Source organism: Pogona vitticeps, chromosome 2 (genome assembly GCF_051106095.1).
Source record: "Pogona vitticeps strain Pit_001003342236 chromosome 2, PviZW2.1, whole genome shotgun sequence".
NCBI lineage: Eukaryota > Metazoa > Chordata > Lepidosauria > Squamata > Agamidae > Pogona > Pogona vitticeps.
In genome coordinates, this window is record NC_135784.1 from 189019227 (window position 1) to 189034619 (window position 15393).

At 40.9% G+C, this 15393-nt stretch overlaps 1 protein-coding gene across 8 annotated transcripts in view; it reads right to left on the reverse strand.

Moving 5' to 3' along the window:
• The window catches only part of GSK3B (glycogen synthase kinase 3 beta), a 140850-nt gene that overhangs the window by 123447 nt on the left and 2010 nt on the right, over positions 1-15393 (reverse strand). The gene's annotated exons all lie outside the window — the stretch shown is intronic.

Genomic DNA, 15393 nt, shown 5'->3' on the forward strand with positions numbered 1-15393 from the left:
ATTAATCACTTCATTCATCATATATTTCAGGCAGGCAGCCAGGTCAGCTGCCTAAGCAGGGCTTCTTTGTGATTTTCCAAACAGATTAAGGAAGTTTTTTTAGCAGCTGGACAACTGTTTTGAACTGAACACAGGAGCAGTTGATACCATTAGATCACTTTTTTAAAAAATCAAACAACCAACAGCTAGCTCTCAATGATAATTCATCTTCTTCAGGCTGTGCACCAAGTTCTTGTGGGTAATTCCAAAAATTACCAGTGGTGCCTCGCACAACGGGCGCCTCGTAGAGCGATGAATTCGCTCTACGAGGCCGGTTTTGCGATCGCAAATGCGATCGCAAAACGGTGCCTGCATAGGGCGAAAATCGCAGAGTGAAGGTCGGTAAGTGGTTCGCTTACCAACCTTCGCTTTGCGACCCGCCGATCAGCTGTTCGGCGGCTACAAAATGGCCGCCGGAAGCCCAAAAATGGCCGTGCGCAGCGTTTTCGTACGAGGGGAGGGTGTGAAAATGGCTGCCGGCCATCCTGAAGCATCGCTGAACGGTGAGTATTCGGCCCAATTGGAATGCATTAAACCATGTTTAATGCGTTCCAATGGGTTTTTACGTTCCGTTCAACGATGCTTTCACACAGCGAGGGTTAATCCGGAACGGATTAACCCTCGCTGTGCGAGGCACCACTGTATATGCTTTTATTAATGTCTCAAAATCTTATGGCCGTTGCTGGGGTCAGGTTAGCATCTTGGGATGGATATAAATGCAGTCTGCAAAAGGCTTGTATCGAACTGATCTGGGTGCAGCTGTTGATCAAAATGTGTTGAACCAAAGTGGTGCAAGGAATTTGTCACCATAACCTAAGTAGTTACCTGGGAAGATGGCAAAAGCGGGATGCAAACCACCTCAATCATCAAAGTATGCAGTATTGTACAGAAAATTTGTAACTATGAGTGGTTAACTAGTTTTTTTTCAAAGTGCTAGTTCTCCACCTTATAGCTCTTAGTGTTAAAGATTCTGTAAAATGTCCTGTAAATAACAGTAACACCCAGAAACCTTATAAAGGCACTTGTAGAGCCAATGCCAAGCTACCCAATATAAATGTAGTTTCAAAAGAAATACATTGCTCTCTTTTTGAAGATGGGAATAATGGGTTGTTATATGCCCTCCCTTCAGAGCACACTTAATAATACTTTAATTAATAACATTAATTTAACTGATTAAAAATTTTCAAGTTTCAGTGTTAATAGTAACAATTAATTTTCTCAGTTTCCAACATGTAATTATTTTTTAACTTAACGTCCCAAACTCTGGGCTCCCACTTTTCCACACAGTTCCATTGAAGTCACAGTAATATAAACAAGCATAAAATAAAAACAGGACCCAAACAGCATCTACAATATGAAGGTACAGAATCATAAGCTACTTCATTAAGGTAGCAAAGGTCGGCACCCTGATGTGCAAAGGAACAACAGGAAAAAGAAAACACAGATTGAAAGAGCAGAGAGAAATCTACAAAAAGAAAAAAAATAGTGAATACAAAACCAAACAAAAAAGTAGCCCAGGTAGTCAGTTAAAATAGCACAGCAAAGCAGCCATTTCAAATGCAACTTTTGTACTGATCAAAACAAAACAGTTGATCAAAACCAAATGGAAATCTGGAACCATAATCTGGAATCTGGGAACTGTATCTGAGGCAAGAAGCAGGTTTTGTGCCAACACTAGCCAAGTTCTACGAAATTCTGAACTCAGCAATGTCACTACAGAATTCTACAGAGGACTAAGCCATAACAAGTGTGTATTATAGCTACACTTATGAAATTAAGCCCAAATGAATTATTTGTGTTTTACTTCTAAGTAGACTAGCACAGTACAGTACAGTACCGTCCCGTCCCGTCCAGTCTCAGTTTTGGGAAAGATTGCAAAAATGTTGAGACACATTATTGGTCCACTCCAATTCATTGCAAGTGCTGCTATTTTCATTACTATTGATAATTCAACAATAACTATGTAATAGTAGCAAATCTACATTAATATCTGTAGTGTTTGCATATCAGTGGGCTAACCAACACCCAGAAAGTGTAAACGAGTTACTGGCACCTGAATGTTAAAAACAAACATCTATGCCAAATCAACTGCCCATGGGAGTACAAAAAAAGATGCAGAAAAATGCCATTCTCAAATATAACATAGAACAGCGATTCCCAACCCCCGATCCGGTCCAAGTCCCTGGCCTGGGCCAGACCGGGCTGCAGAGAGAGACCTCCCCCCCGGCCCCCGTGTGCACTCACCCTTGCGCTGCCCATTTGCACCTGCATGCACACGCTCCGGCTTGCCTGCACGAGCATCGCCCCGCAATTTGCGCATGCGCAAATGGTGCAGCGTGCTCATGCGGGCCTGCATGCATGCGCAAAATGGTGGCACGGCACTTGTGCGGGCGCACGTGTGAGAGAGTGCTTGTTCATGCATGCGCATGAGCACGGGGGTGCCCCGCCTTCCCCAGCTGGTCTGGGGACCGGAAAAGGTTGGGGAACACTGACATATAAGATACAAGCTAGGCAACTTTCAGAAAAACTGGGAAAATGAATCTTGTAGTCATGCTGTACATCAATGTACTGTAAAGGTAAGTAATCACTTTCCTGGTTGGCAAGTACACACGACAGAACTGGTAATAGGAAGGGGGGGGACAACAAACAGATATTTTAAAGAAATAAATAGATGAGAGCCATGACTCCAAGATTCAATTTTTCCAGCAGCAATTTTTCGGAAACTGAAATTTTCAACCTTTCTCTCTCAAAGCTACCAAGGCTGGCCTCTAATCCCTTTCATCATCAGGAAGGCATGGGAGGCTCAGGGTGGAGGCAGGTCCTTAATCTCCTAAAATAGCAGATGGCAGCAAAGTCATCCAGGCAGTGACAACTTTCAATAAAGACTCCTTACTTCCTTCCCAGGCTGCCACAGGTTCCCAACGATGAAAGATAATACACAAGAGCCTAGGAGAGAAGTCAGAAATGATTTATTTCTGAAAAATCAACACTGCTGAATACATCATCAGCCTTGTATAGTGCAAGTTATGGCAACAGGACTTCAACCTGCATTTTTGCCATAACTGAAGGCATTTTTGTCAGCTGAACTTTATCGTTTATCACATGTCAAAGACAGACTCCTAGTGCATGTTGTTTAGCCTATATCACTTCAGTATTACTTCTCAAACTTGTTCTTTGGCAACATAGAAATTGCTGATTATGTTTGGTGCTGCAGCTCCTCAATCTCCTTTTGGTGCTTGGTAATGACCAGATCGCTACTTTCAAAGCTTTCCTCAACAAGCCCACAACATTTCAAGTACTGTATATCTCTTCCCAAGGCCATTGTTGATGGTGGTATCTATGTACAGTACATCCTCTTTGTCATCCTACAACTGATTTAAGTATCAGAACCTGCTTTTAACTGGCCAATGGATCAGAATAAAAGATGGACCTAAGCAAATGAAATAGATTATGGAATTCAGTATTTTTCAACCTTACAAATACAACTTCTTCCCCTCATTAAAAAAATGAAAAGCCTAATGACCTTGCAGGGCCTTGGGTGTAAAGGGATTAGATAGATTTTGCCTTTACAGTGAAGGACATAAGAAAGACACAATTCATTGGAAACTAGAAGCTCATCCAACATTCTTCAAACCCAGGTGGTAGTTAGAACAGTGCCACATGTTACTTAACAAATGGATGGTGCTTAGGGCTTCTCTAGTAGATACGTACGTAATCTCTTCTAAAGTTAAATTTACTGTGAATTTATTCTGAAGACTGGACACTACACTTCTATAAGTCGGAATTTTTCAAATATTTTCTATGCAGATCAATCGACAATGTCTTGAAGACAAAATCATTTGTAGGAATCGACAATCAAAGCACTTGCTTAGCTCATACATTTTTTTAAAATCTAGTATCTAGCTTCTAATATCATTTTCAAAACTAGCACTCACACAAATGACTGTCTCTAAAACCAAATTTAAAGAAGCTTTTAGCTAGAACATGGGGGAGGGGGGATAGTAGAGTGCACCAATAAATTACTATGATAGCAATAGAGTCTAGGCTTGTTAGCTTCTTCACTCATCCGGTTCTGGTCAAACTTGCCTCAATCTTGCCCATGAGAAAAATATTAACCAAGGCCACGGCCAAATATACAGTAGTGCCTTGACTTACAAACGCCCTGACCTACGAACAATTTGACTTACAAACAGCTCCGGCCGCAAAATTTTGCTTTGAATTGTGGCCGGAGCTTTGACGTATGAACGGAAAAAGGCAGGGGAAAAGACGGGAAATTCAAACCATTGGCGGCAAAGAGGCTGGGCGGCTCTGGATCGCTGCCAGGCACGGGAAGCCGGTGTGCTCCCTGCCCATCCCTGGCGCGGGTCTATTCGGGAGTAAGCACCGCAGAAAGCGTGGGCCTACTTGGGAATGAGGGCTGCCGAAGGCCCTGGGCGGGGTGCGCGGGTCAGAAGGGCTCTGTGGACGGGGCGTGTGGCACCAGTGCAGGAGGAGGGAGAAGCGGCCAGGTGCCGGTGCTTTGGAAGCCCGGGAAGCCTCCACAGCGGCTTCGGACTGGTAAGGTGCTGCTTTTTTCTTTTAAAAGAGTTATTCTGGGTGGGTTTTGGAGGATAGGGTTTGGACTGGGGGAGTTACGTTTCTGTGTGGTGTGTTTGTTTGCAGTCCCAGTGTGGGACTTGCTCCAATGTTTCTTTTTGGGGTTGTTTGTTTGTTTTTTTCAGTCCCAGCGTGGCACTTGAAGTGTTGGGTTTTTTGGGGGGGGGTATTTTTAATTCGGCTGGAACAGATTAATCGGTTTTCAATGCATTCCTATGGGAAATGGTGCTTTGACTTAAGTTTAGACTTACGGCCACCGTTCCAATACTGATTAAGTTTGTAAGGCACCACTGTAGTTATTTTCAACTGTTCTGCAGATCTGTCCAAAGACCACCTGCATCCGTCTTGCAAATCACAGAGCACTTTTTTATTTTCTTATTTTTACTAGGACTGACATCCAACTGAATAAAAGTTGAATTTGAATATAACAAATGCTGGTTTATAATAAAAAATTGATACCCAAACTCTGTAGTAATCTACCATTAATTCTGATATTATAAGTGCTGATAAGACAAAGATGAAAACATCCTGCTATTCTATACACTCTGCCCCCAATATCTTCTCAATGCATGACTAGACAACGAACATTAAAACTAAACTGTACTAGGATCTCCACAATTCAGATGGGAATAAACAGTGAAAAGTGGTTTAAATCAATTTGCTAATGAATGCTTTAAGAACTGTCACTTATCAGACTAAATCTCACTAAACTCAGTGAGACACAAACCCTATTCAGGCCTGAAATGGTAAAGCATTCTAACCAGATTGGGAGATAGAAAACATTGTGCATATGCTCCATTCCCACACCTCGCATATAAGGTAAATCTTCACAAGTTCAGCACAAAGGGCTTTTGTGTTCAAATGCACATGGTAAAAACTATCTCATGAGCAGGACTCCACTCTAACTAGAATCCACATACTGGGATGTCCTTAAAAGCGCCATACAGACCTTCACAGCAAACACATGAAGATATGTATGTTGTATTTACAGGTGAAGTAGTGGCTTGCGAAGTGGAGACTTCAATGTATCTCCCCTACACATGTAACCTTCACTCTCTCAGCCACAAGGTCTGAATAGGGTGTTGCTTCTGAGCAGACATGCATAGGATTATTTACTGGGAAAATAAATCACCTTCTCCCCCTTAGTTCTTCCTATCAGTAGACTTTCCATAGTTTTAAAGGCAAAGGCCAAATGTCCTCAAGAAAGGCTTGCTACTTTGGCCCCTCCAGCATTCCTTTCAGAAGAAAAAGAGAAGACAACCCAAGAAACGCTGTCAACAGCACAACAGAAATCTCTCACGTTGCCTTTAGTTGCCACCTTTGGCTATGAACATAACAAAGTCACATACTGCTCCCTTCTGCAAGAACCTCCTCCCACTGGGAACGAGAAGAACATCCCAGAGCCTTCTGCAGTCTCCCAGTTCCTGATGGGAAAGGTGCCTAGCCAATGCACTGCTGAAGTAATAAAGTAATATAAAACTAATTACAAATTTTAAAACACTGTTAAATATTATATGTAATTAGTTTAAAAATAAATTACCTGATTAAAGCACAGAACTAACACAAACTGAAAGCTGTTGCAATAATAAAACTACAGCATTTATTATTAAAGTAGTAACAGTTATCATTGGAATGAAGTACTACACCCACTTTCCTCAACAATCTGTATATGTGGCAATTATAGAGGAGCAAAAAGAAATAAAGTAGACCTCACTAACGCAGAAGATACAATTCAACATTTTAACACTGAAAATGAAACAAGCAATTAATACAGGAAAATCTAAATACAGGGACAGATATACATATGGGGCTGGACTGCTGTAAATATTTATCAGTCATGAAAAGGTATTTTATGCAGTCTCAGAAAAAAACTGATTTCAAAGCATACAACTTCATAGTTTGAGCAAGTGACTGATTCCTAGGGGATTAATTTAATTCAACAACTTTCAAGCAACATGTATTCATTTATTTCCTTTATACAGTGTCACCCCGCTAGATGATGTTAATTCGTTCAGCGAAAATCGCTGTCTTGTGAAAACATTGTCTTGTGAAATGCAATTCCCCATTGGAATGCACTGAAATCCGTTTAATGTGTTCCAATGGGGACAAATCATCGTCGTTTTGCGAAAATCGCCCATAGGGAAGCCATTTTGCGAAGCGCCAATCAGCTGTTAAAATCGCTGTCTTGCGAAGCATCGGTTCCAAAAACATCTGTTTTGCGAAGCACTGATCAGCTGCTAAAATCATTGTCTTGCAAAGCATCAGTCCCTAAAAAAAAAACGTCTTGCGAACCACGGTCCAAAACATCATATAGCGAAAATCGCCCATAGGAAACACTGTTTTGCGAAGCGCTATAGCAATCACAAAAACTCATCATGAGGATTTGTCGTTTTGCGAGGTAATCGTCTAGCAGGGCACCACTGTACCTGCCTTTGTTCCAATTAATGGACCCAAGGCAGCTAACAAAAAGAGACAACAGAATGACAAAATAAAGTATTGAACATGCAGTTAAAAATTTAAGAAAATAAAGATCCGTAATTTTAAAAACATGGATGTTGTGGGTTTTTTGGGCGGTTTGGCTATGTTCTGGAGATTCTTCCTAAGATTTCGCCAGTCTCTGTGGCCGGCATCTGGAACTGTAGGTGACTACTAATGGTATTCTATTATTCTCTATACCAAGTCTCTTTTCTAGCAGGTTGTTCTTGGGTACCACTCCAACTATGTCAATTTTCTTCCTCATCATGTTGGTGCACATTTAAAGAAACATCTGTTCTAACTCAGTTATTCTGAATCTGTTCTACGGTTCTAAGCAAATCTGGTGATACTGACAATCTTGGCTATGGTCTTCATATGTTCTGAGTGGAAGCTGGAGGCATATAGCTATGGAATTACAAAAGGAAATTCAACTGTTGGCAGACTTCCGATATTTTTGTTGTTGTTGTTCTTTAGTCATCAAGTCGTGTCCAACTCTTCGTGACCCCATGGACCAGAGCACGCCAGGCCCTCCTGTCTTCCACTGCCTCCTGGAATTGGGTCAAATTCATGTTGGTAGCTTCAATGATACTGTTCAACCATCTCGTCCTCTGTCGTCCCCTTCTCCTCTTGCCCTCACACTTTCCCAACATCAGGGTCTTTTCCAGAGAGTCTTCTCTTCTCATGAGATGGCCAAAGTATTGGAGCCTCAGCTTCAGGATCTGTCCTGCTTCCGATATAATATGGTGCTAATTTGTCCCTTGTGTAGTTGCATCATGATATCCAGAAAGTATACTTGTTGTGTGGACTGACCCAGGATTACACTGATGAAATGTTTACAGTTATTGAGGTCCTAGTCAACTACAGTGGTGCCTTGCTTGACGAGGATAATCCGTTCCAGCGAAATCGCTGTAGAGCGAAATCCTTGTCAAGCGAAATAAAAAAGCCCACTATGCGTTCAATGCGTTCCAATGGGCGAAATACCTGCTCGTCCAGCGAAGATCCTGCATAGGGCGACCATTTTCGGGTGCCTGTGCAACAAAAAATGGCTCCTAAAAACAGCAGGGAGCCATTTTGAGCAGCCGGCAGCCATTTTGAAAACCCGATCGTGGTAATGTGGAAGAATCGGTTCCTGAAGCAGGGAACCGATCGTCGGGAAACAAAAAAAAAACCCATTAAAACGTCGTTTTGCTATCACAATTGTGATTGCAAAAACATCGCCATGAAGCGGATTCGTTGTCAAGTGGGGTAATCATTAAGCGGGGTACCACTGTACTTCCAGCCAATGTTACCTCTAAGCTTCTGGAGGGCTGCATGGGAGCTCCACCCTTTGTGTGTGTGGTTCTGGCTGCAACTGGAAGCAAATGGACGGCAACAGTTGCACAGCTGCACAAGCCAGAATGCCCATCTAGCTTACAGGGAACATTGTCTCCAAAGATTCCTTGCTGTGAATCCAAATGATGAAGATGTAAGGATGAATCTCAGATAGAGAAGAGGTTTCTGGTTACGAAAATTGTTCCAGGTCAGCCATGAATATATTTACATACTGTGTAGCATACATGCACCCATAATTATGTCTTAGAACTTGGTAACCATATTTGCCATGGCCTGTATTTTGATGGCTTGTGGGCCATCTTTCTAAGAAATAATGGTGCCTGTACATCCACAGTGGTCAGGATAGTGATTTCTGGAAGGTTATGGATGGATTGCAGTTTCCTTAGTTAGTCTATTACATCTCTTAAGTAGATTGGGGGTACTGGAGGCATGTCGGCCAAGGTCAGGTTCAATATATCCAGACACCTAGAGATGATGGTACCAATGCTCAATACAATGGTCCTTCAGGTACACCCAATTTGTGTATTTCTGTTAAGATTTAGTCATGAAGATATCATAAATACAGAAGATGTCTCTTTGCACTCCATGTATTTGAAGAAATGGACTTGAGTCAACAGCATCAAAGGCCACCCACCAGTCCATAGAACTAACAAGACCACACTCAACATGAACTTAAACTGCCCAAAACATTATTTTCTCATATGCACTCTTTCTAGCCCTTACAGATATCTGATGCTGTTTTCCACCTTGTTTAAGTCAGACCACTGGTTTATGCAGCCAAGCACTCCACTCTCTGACTTACAGCAGCTCTCAGTAATCTCTCACAAACACTTTTTCCATAGCCTGGAGATGTTAAGAATTGCCCTTGAACTCTTTCACATGCATACCACATACGCTGCCACCAAACTACAATGCTCTCAGCTCTTCCACTCCTTAGTATACTTTCTATGACAATGGTTCTTAACAGCTTGACACACACTCATTCAGAATCAGTTCTCAGGAAATAAAGTGGTATTGAATCCTGTGTAAGCCAATGGAGTGGAAAGAAGGATCTTTTTTTTTGACATAACTGAGATCCAGTCATCAGTGCAGCTTGCCCACATACCTGGCAGAAAAGCATGAGGAAGTCTTGGTATAGAAAGTCTTTAAAGACAGCTATTTATTAACTTCTCTCAAAGTCAAAGAAAAGAATGTGAGAGAAAAAGGCCACAAAAGTTCAGTTATACCTGCAAATTGGTGTATCAAAGAGTAAAGCCTGTATTTATAAACTAAGTACATTACAATGACATTTTCTTCCTATGGCAGCAGGGACCAAAAACATGGAGCAGGAGGTTGGGCACAATGGCCTTATGCGTGTTCTGTAGAGGCTGGAAACAACTTATAGTGACTCTAACAGGGCTTTCAAGTGAAAGATTTAAGGAGTGGTTTTACTAGTTCCACCCCATAGTGAGTTTACATGGTCAAGTGGGGATTTGAACCCTGTTACTCAGACTCCTAGTCCATCACTCTAACAACTATAACACATTGGGAATCCAATAGCTTTATAGGCCCCTCCAATTCCATTATTCTATGATTCTGTGTGCTTAATTTATTCTTTCTCTCTTCCTCTCTCTCCAGCATACAGAGGCAAGGAAATATTAAGATTGTTCTGCTTCAAAACAGGACTTGAACCTAACCACTTCACAGCCTTGTCTCACATTCTCCTAACATGTGGCACAGACATACTTTAAGGAGAGCCTTCCCAGCCAAGCTTAAGACTGTTATAAATGAGGCATTTATTCAGATATACAGTGGTGCCCCACATGATGACGATAATCTGTTCCCCTGAAATTGCTGTTAAGCGAAGTCGGCATCATGCGAAAAACAATTCCCCATTGGAATGCACTGAAACCCATTTAATGCGTTCCAATGGGGAAATTACCTCATTGTCCAGCAAAGATCGCCCATGGGGAAGCCATTTTCCGAGCACCGATCAGCTGTTAAAATGGCTGCCCTGCGAAGCATGGGTCCGGAAAACACAGGGCAGCTGTTTTAGGAACCCGACGATCAGCTGGAAAAATCGTCATCTTGCAAACAAACGGTTCGCAAAGCACAGACCTAATCGTCGTGAAGCGAAAATCCCCCATTGAAATGATTTTGCGAATCGCTATAGCCATCACAAAAAGTCATCATCCTGCAGATTCGTCGTCATGCGGGGTCGTTGTCATGCGGGGCACCACTGTACATGTACCAAACTACATAGGACCAGACCCCGAAATAAGCCTATAAATGGAATAGACAGTCAAAGCAGTTCTCTGACCTTCACTGTAATGTGGTCCTTTCTCATTATACCTGTAATTGACCTACTACTTTCTCACCTGCTGAAGCTTAGTGGTCTTAAAAGGCAGCTCCACATACAAAGTATTATGCGCATTACAACAGTATATGTAAGGGGAATTTCACAGAGAAATGTATTTATGGAAGGCTGGGTTGAGTAAAAACTTCACAGAACAAACAAGTTTCAAAGATTAGAAAATTGCAAATATTATGGAAGCTGACACGAGGAATATAGGGCAACAAATTTAAATGAACAGGAGATTTTTAGCCACCTGTAAATGATATAATCACAGAAGCAATTGCAACTGGGAAAAATATAAAGGAAGAGAAGAACTGAAAAGACACTGACACAATGAAAGTCCACAGAACAACTCAGATCTTAAGGACCAAAAATACAAGGATCTAGGTCTTTTATCAAACCATAAAACACTCTTCCTAAAAGAAGTGACCAACTCTGACTGTAAAGTGCTGTTGAGAGAACCACCCTCTGCTCAGGCAAGAGAGAAGATCAAAAAAGAGAGGCTGCAATCTGATGTACACTTACAGTACTGGAGAATAAGTTCCATCAAACATATAACTGATATCCACAGGAGAAAAATGAGCCATCCAATGTCAAAGACAAACAACTACTGTACCTGCCTGTATCCTCCCTTACTTGCACAAAAACAGATCATCAAATTTTGGAAGAAACAATAACAATTACAAATAGGAAGTCATTTGTCATTAATTCCTTTTTACAACAGCTAAGGCATGACTATGATGCATTTTGCATATAACTTGAAGAAGGGACTGCTTCACTTCTTTAAATTTTAACTATAACTGTTTTAGTTTTGCATTTTCAGGTATGTAGGGCCTTGCTACTTAAGGTGTCTTTGTACCATAAGTCAGAGGTTTATAGCATTCTGTGTTTTGAAAGTGGTCAAACCTACGTATTGAGTTTTTACTTTTGAAAAATGAAAGCACAGTTCCTTTCTAAAAACTATAACTCTAACAACTGTGGGGAGCTTTCAACTCTAACTCATTGCTTTCTGAAGCAGCTTTTCAAGCTATGCAGATTACAGAAATAAAAAAATGCAAGAATGCAGGAGAAACTACTTTAAGGTCTCAGTACAAGAACAAGCATGCTTTTACTGACAGTTTCACTGGCCATCAGAAACATCAACTTTAGAATCCAAGAACTCGACTTTCTAAATCGAAGAACTCAGTGCCATGAGGCAATCAAGACATGTATAACACCAGGAAATGAAATAGCAGGGAAAAGTGGGCCTGTCTGCCCTTCAAAGCCTCCTGATTTAATAAACAGGAATCTTACGACCTAATCTAAAGTGTTAATAGTGATGTATATTATGGGCAGAAGGAAGCCTATTTTTATTCAGTCATGCAGTAAGGCAGAGTACAAAGAAATCTTGAGTGATAATACTATTGGTTAATACAGTATTCAACCCTCCACCATGTTTTAACAATTTTATTTTAATGTTTTTATTGCTATTATTTCCATTTTGTTTAAACTGCATTGGTTATTCTATCATATTGTTGAGTTTTATTGTATTCTTCATATTCCCTGAAAATAAGACCTAGTATGATTTTTAAGGATGCTCGTAATATAAGCCCAACCCCCAAAATAAGCCCTAGTTAAGTGAAACCCCACCTTCCACCATTGTGCAGCAACCAGAAGATGACATGACTGTATTTGAATAAACATAGATTGTACATGAAAAAAATAAAACATCCCCTGAAAATAAGCCCTAATGTGTTTTTGGAGCAAAATTTAATATAAGACTCTGTCTTATTTTCGGGGAAACACAGTATTGTACTGTACTCTTTTGTATTATACATATATTTGTAATATATTTTGTATTATTGTACTATATTTTTAAACTGCCCAAAGTGGCCTGGGTTGCCAGATGGGTGATATAGAAAATAAATAAATAAGGGCACAATCTCGACAATGCAGAAATTCAACCAAATCAGCACAAATTTCATATTGTTACAGAGACATCGAAGTTACATATGCAATTATGTGTTAATTTCTATTTCTTAGAGTTTTCAGTTCCTTGAAGAGGTTGACTACTGAAAAATGAACAGCTGTAAAAAGGTAGCTATGTTACAGATAGTCAATATATAGATTTTTACTGCCAACCTTTATTACACCAAATCAAATCCAGATTACCATAAAAAATTAGACTGTGGGTTTCCCGAAACTGGTTCTTTTCATAATATTCTTTTGGCTGCTTACTTATAAGAGTTTTCCAACTAAAATTATTCCAATGATTATATCTGAATTGGCTTTACTTCATGATGCAAGGACTCTAATAAACATCTTGAGACTATTTATAACTTGACTCTTGTAGGGACTGAACACTCTACTGAATTTTGTGGTCCTGAAGAGCCATTTGTTACTTGGCACTAGAACAATCAGATACTGAATCTTAAAATACTTAATTTTATTCTTTTTTCTGTCAGTTCACATCTCTGATGTTCAAATCAACTGCAAATCATACTATAAGAGATCTGGCAAAAAATATTTAGTAGATTTCACAAATTGGAAAACGTGTTAATTCAAGAAAACACTGTCTGGGTTAAAAGCAAACATGGAACCCAGAAGTATGAAAAATATTGATCAAAATCTTGTTGCTTCATGTAGTAAATCACAATAGACTGGGCCCATTGAATCATTGGGGATTTTGTGAATAAACTCCTCCAAAATGTCCATTGATTCAAATGGGTCTCCTCTAACTGCAACTTATTTTAGTACAATAAGTCTCTGTTAGAGTAAGGCTGTCTGAATCGACTGAATTTATGGAGGAGCTTACTCATTAAACCTCCATTGATTTAATGGGTCTACTCTATGCAAGAATTCAAGTTAAAAGAAGTGAGATTTATAGTATACACAAAATATGTACAGTATAGGTTTCAACAGGAGTAACAAAGAAGCTGAAAACAAGCAGAATAAACTGTAGCACTAATTGAAAACATGAATAAGGGCTGTCAGAAATGAAGACCAAGAAAGATGATTAATAAGTGCCAGCATAAAGAATGGAATGGGAGTGCTGGAGCATCAAAGAGAACTGATTTACTAGAGTTGTGTGCGTTCTGTGCCATCAAGTCACAACCAATTTACAGCAACCTGAATAGGACTTTCAAAGTAGGTAAGATATTTAAGAAGTGGTTTTACCAGTTCCATTCCCCAATGAGTTTCTGTGGCCAAGTGAAAGGATTCAAACCTTGTTCTCCAGTGTTATCATTACAACATAGTCGGAATCCTTTAGCTAGCTGGATAGCTTAGTGGTTTAGGATGGGAGCTCAATTCTGTGAACTGCAAATAGAGTCAGACGGTGTGGCCTTGGGTGAGCTGAACAGTCTCAGGGTGCCTCCACAAGGGAAGAGTAAGCCACGCCACGGCTGAGTATTCTCTACCTGGAAAACCCTGAAAAGGGCCATTACAAGTCAGAATGGACTTGATGGCACACTATTATTGCTATAGTTAGTAATTATTAAAAGTCAAATTAGGCTCTGCTTTCAGCAGTTTATTAAGTGGTCACTGAGCAAGGGGGAAGCTCTTCTCCCAAAATCCAAAAGGAAGACATCAAAAAGAGCAGTCCATCTTCAAATATTTCAAAGGTTCTCTTGTCATTTAGTGTGGATTTCATGTATTACCGTATTTTTTGCTCCATAAGATGCACCTCTCCATAAGATGCACCAAATTTTTAGGAGAAGAAAACAGGAAAATAAAAATTTGTTTTCTTCTCCTAAAAATTTGGTGAGCCTTATGGAGAGGTCCGTCTCATGGAACACACCCTAGGACCCTTTGGAGGCTCATCCTGCCCCCCCCCGGGGGCCAGAGGGGGCAAAATCACCACCTTCAGGGACTCTTCTGAAGCTTCCCAAGCCTCAAAAGAGTCCCAGAAGGTGGCAATTTCGCCCCCGCTGGCCCCGTGGGGGCGCCGGGTGAGCCTCCAAAGGGTTCTAGGGTCTGTTCCAGGATCCTTGTGAGGCTCCCCCAACCCCCACGGGGCCAGCGGGGGCAAAATCGCCAGCTTCTAGGACCTTTTCTGAGGCCTGAAAGGCTCAGAATAGGTCCTACAACCTGGCGATTTCGCCCCCGCTGGCCCCATGGGAGGGTGGGGGGAGCCTCACAAGGGTCTTGGAAGGCTCGCTCGGACCCTTGCGAGGCTCCCCCCATGGGGCCAGTGGGGGCGAAATCGCCAGTTTCTCTCCATTTTTTGGGGGGGAAGTGTGTCTTATGGAGCAAAAATACGGTACAAAGCCATTGATTTATTCACAGATAAAGCTAGTTTACTTACACAGGTATACGAGCCAGTGTACCAACTTAGATTTTAGCCTGCAAGTCTATAGGTGCTACAAGATTTTTCAAGACAGCGAGTACTAAAATAGAAACCCAAAACTCAGAAGAACCATTTTGGAACCCCCTCATCTGCCTCACAATGTGGAGAATTATCCTAACTATAGTGTTAATTCTGCAATGTAATTCTTTTAGTCTTATAAGCCATACTGTAACCTATCACACTTGCACAAACACACAACTAAACTCAACAAGGTTTGCTGCTGAAGAAATGTGTACAGAATTATAACAGTAACACAATGTAATCTGAAGATTTTGTTTAAAAAAAACCT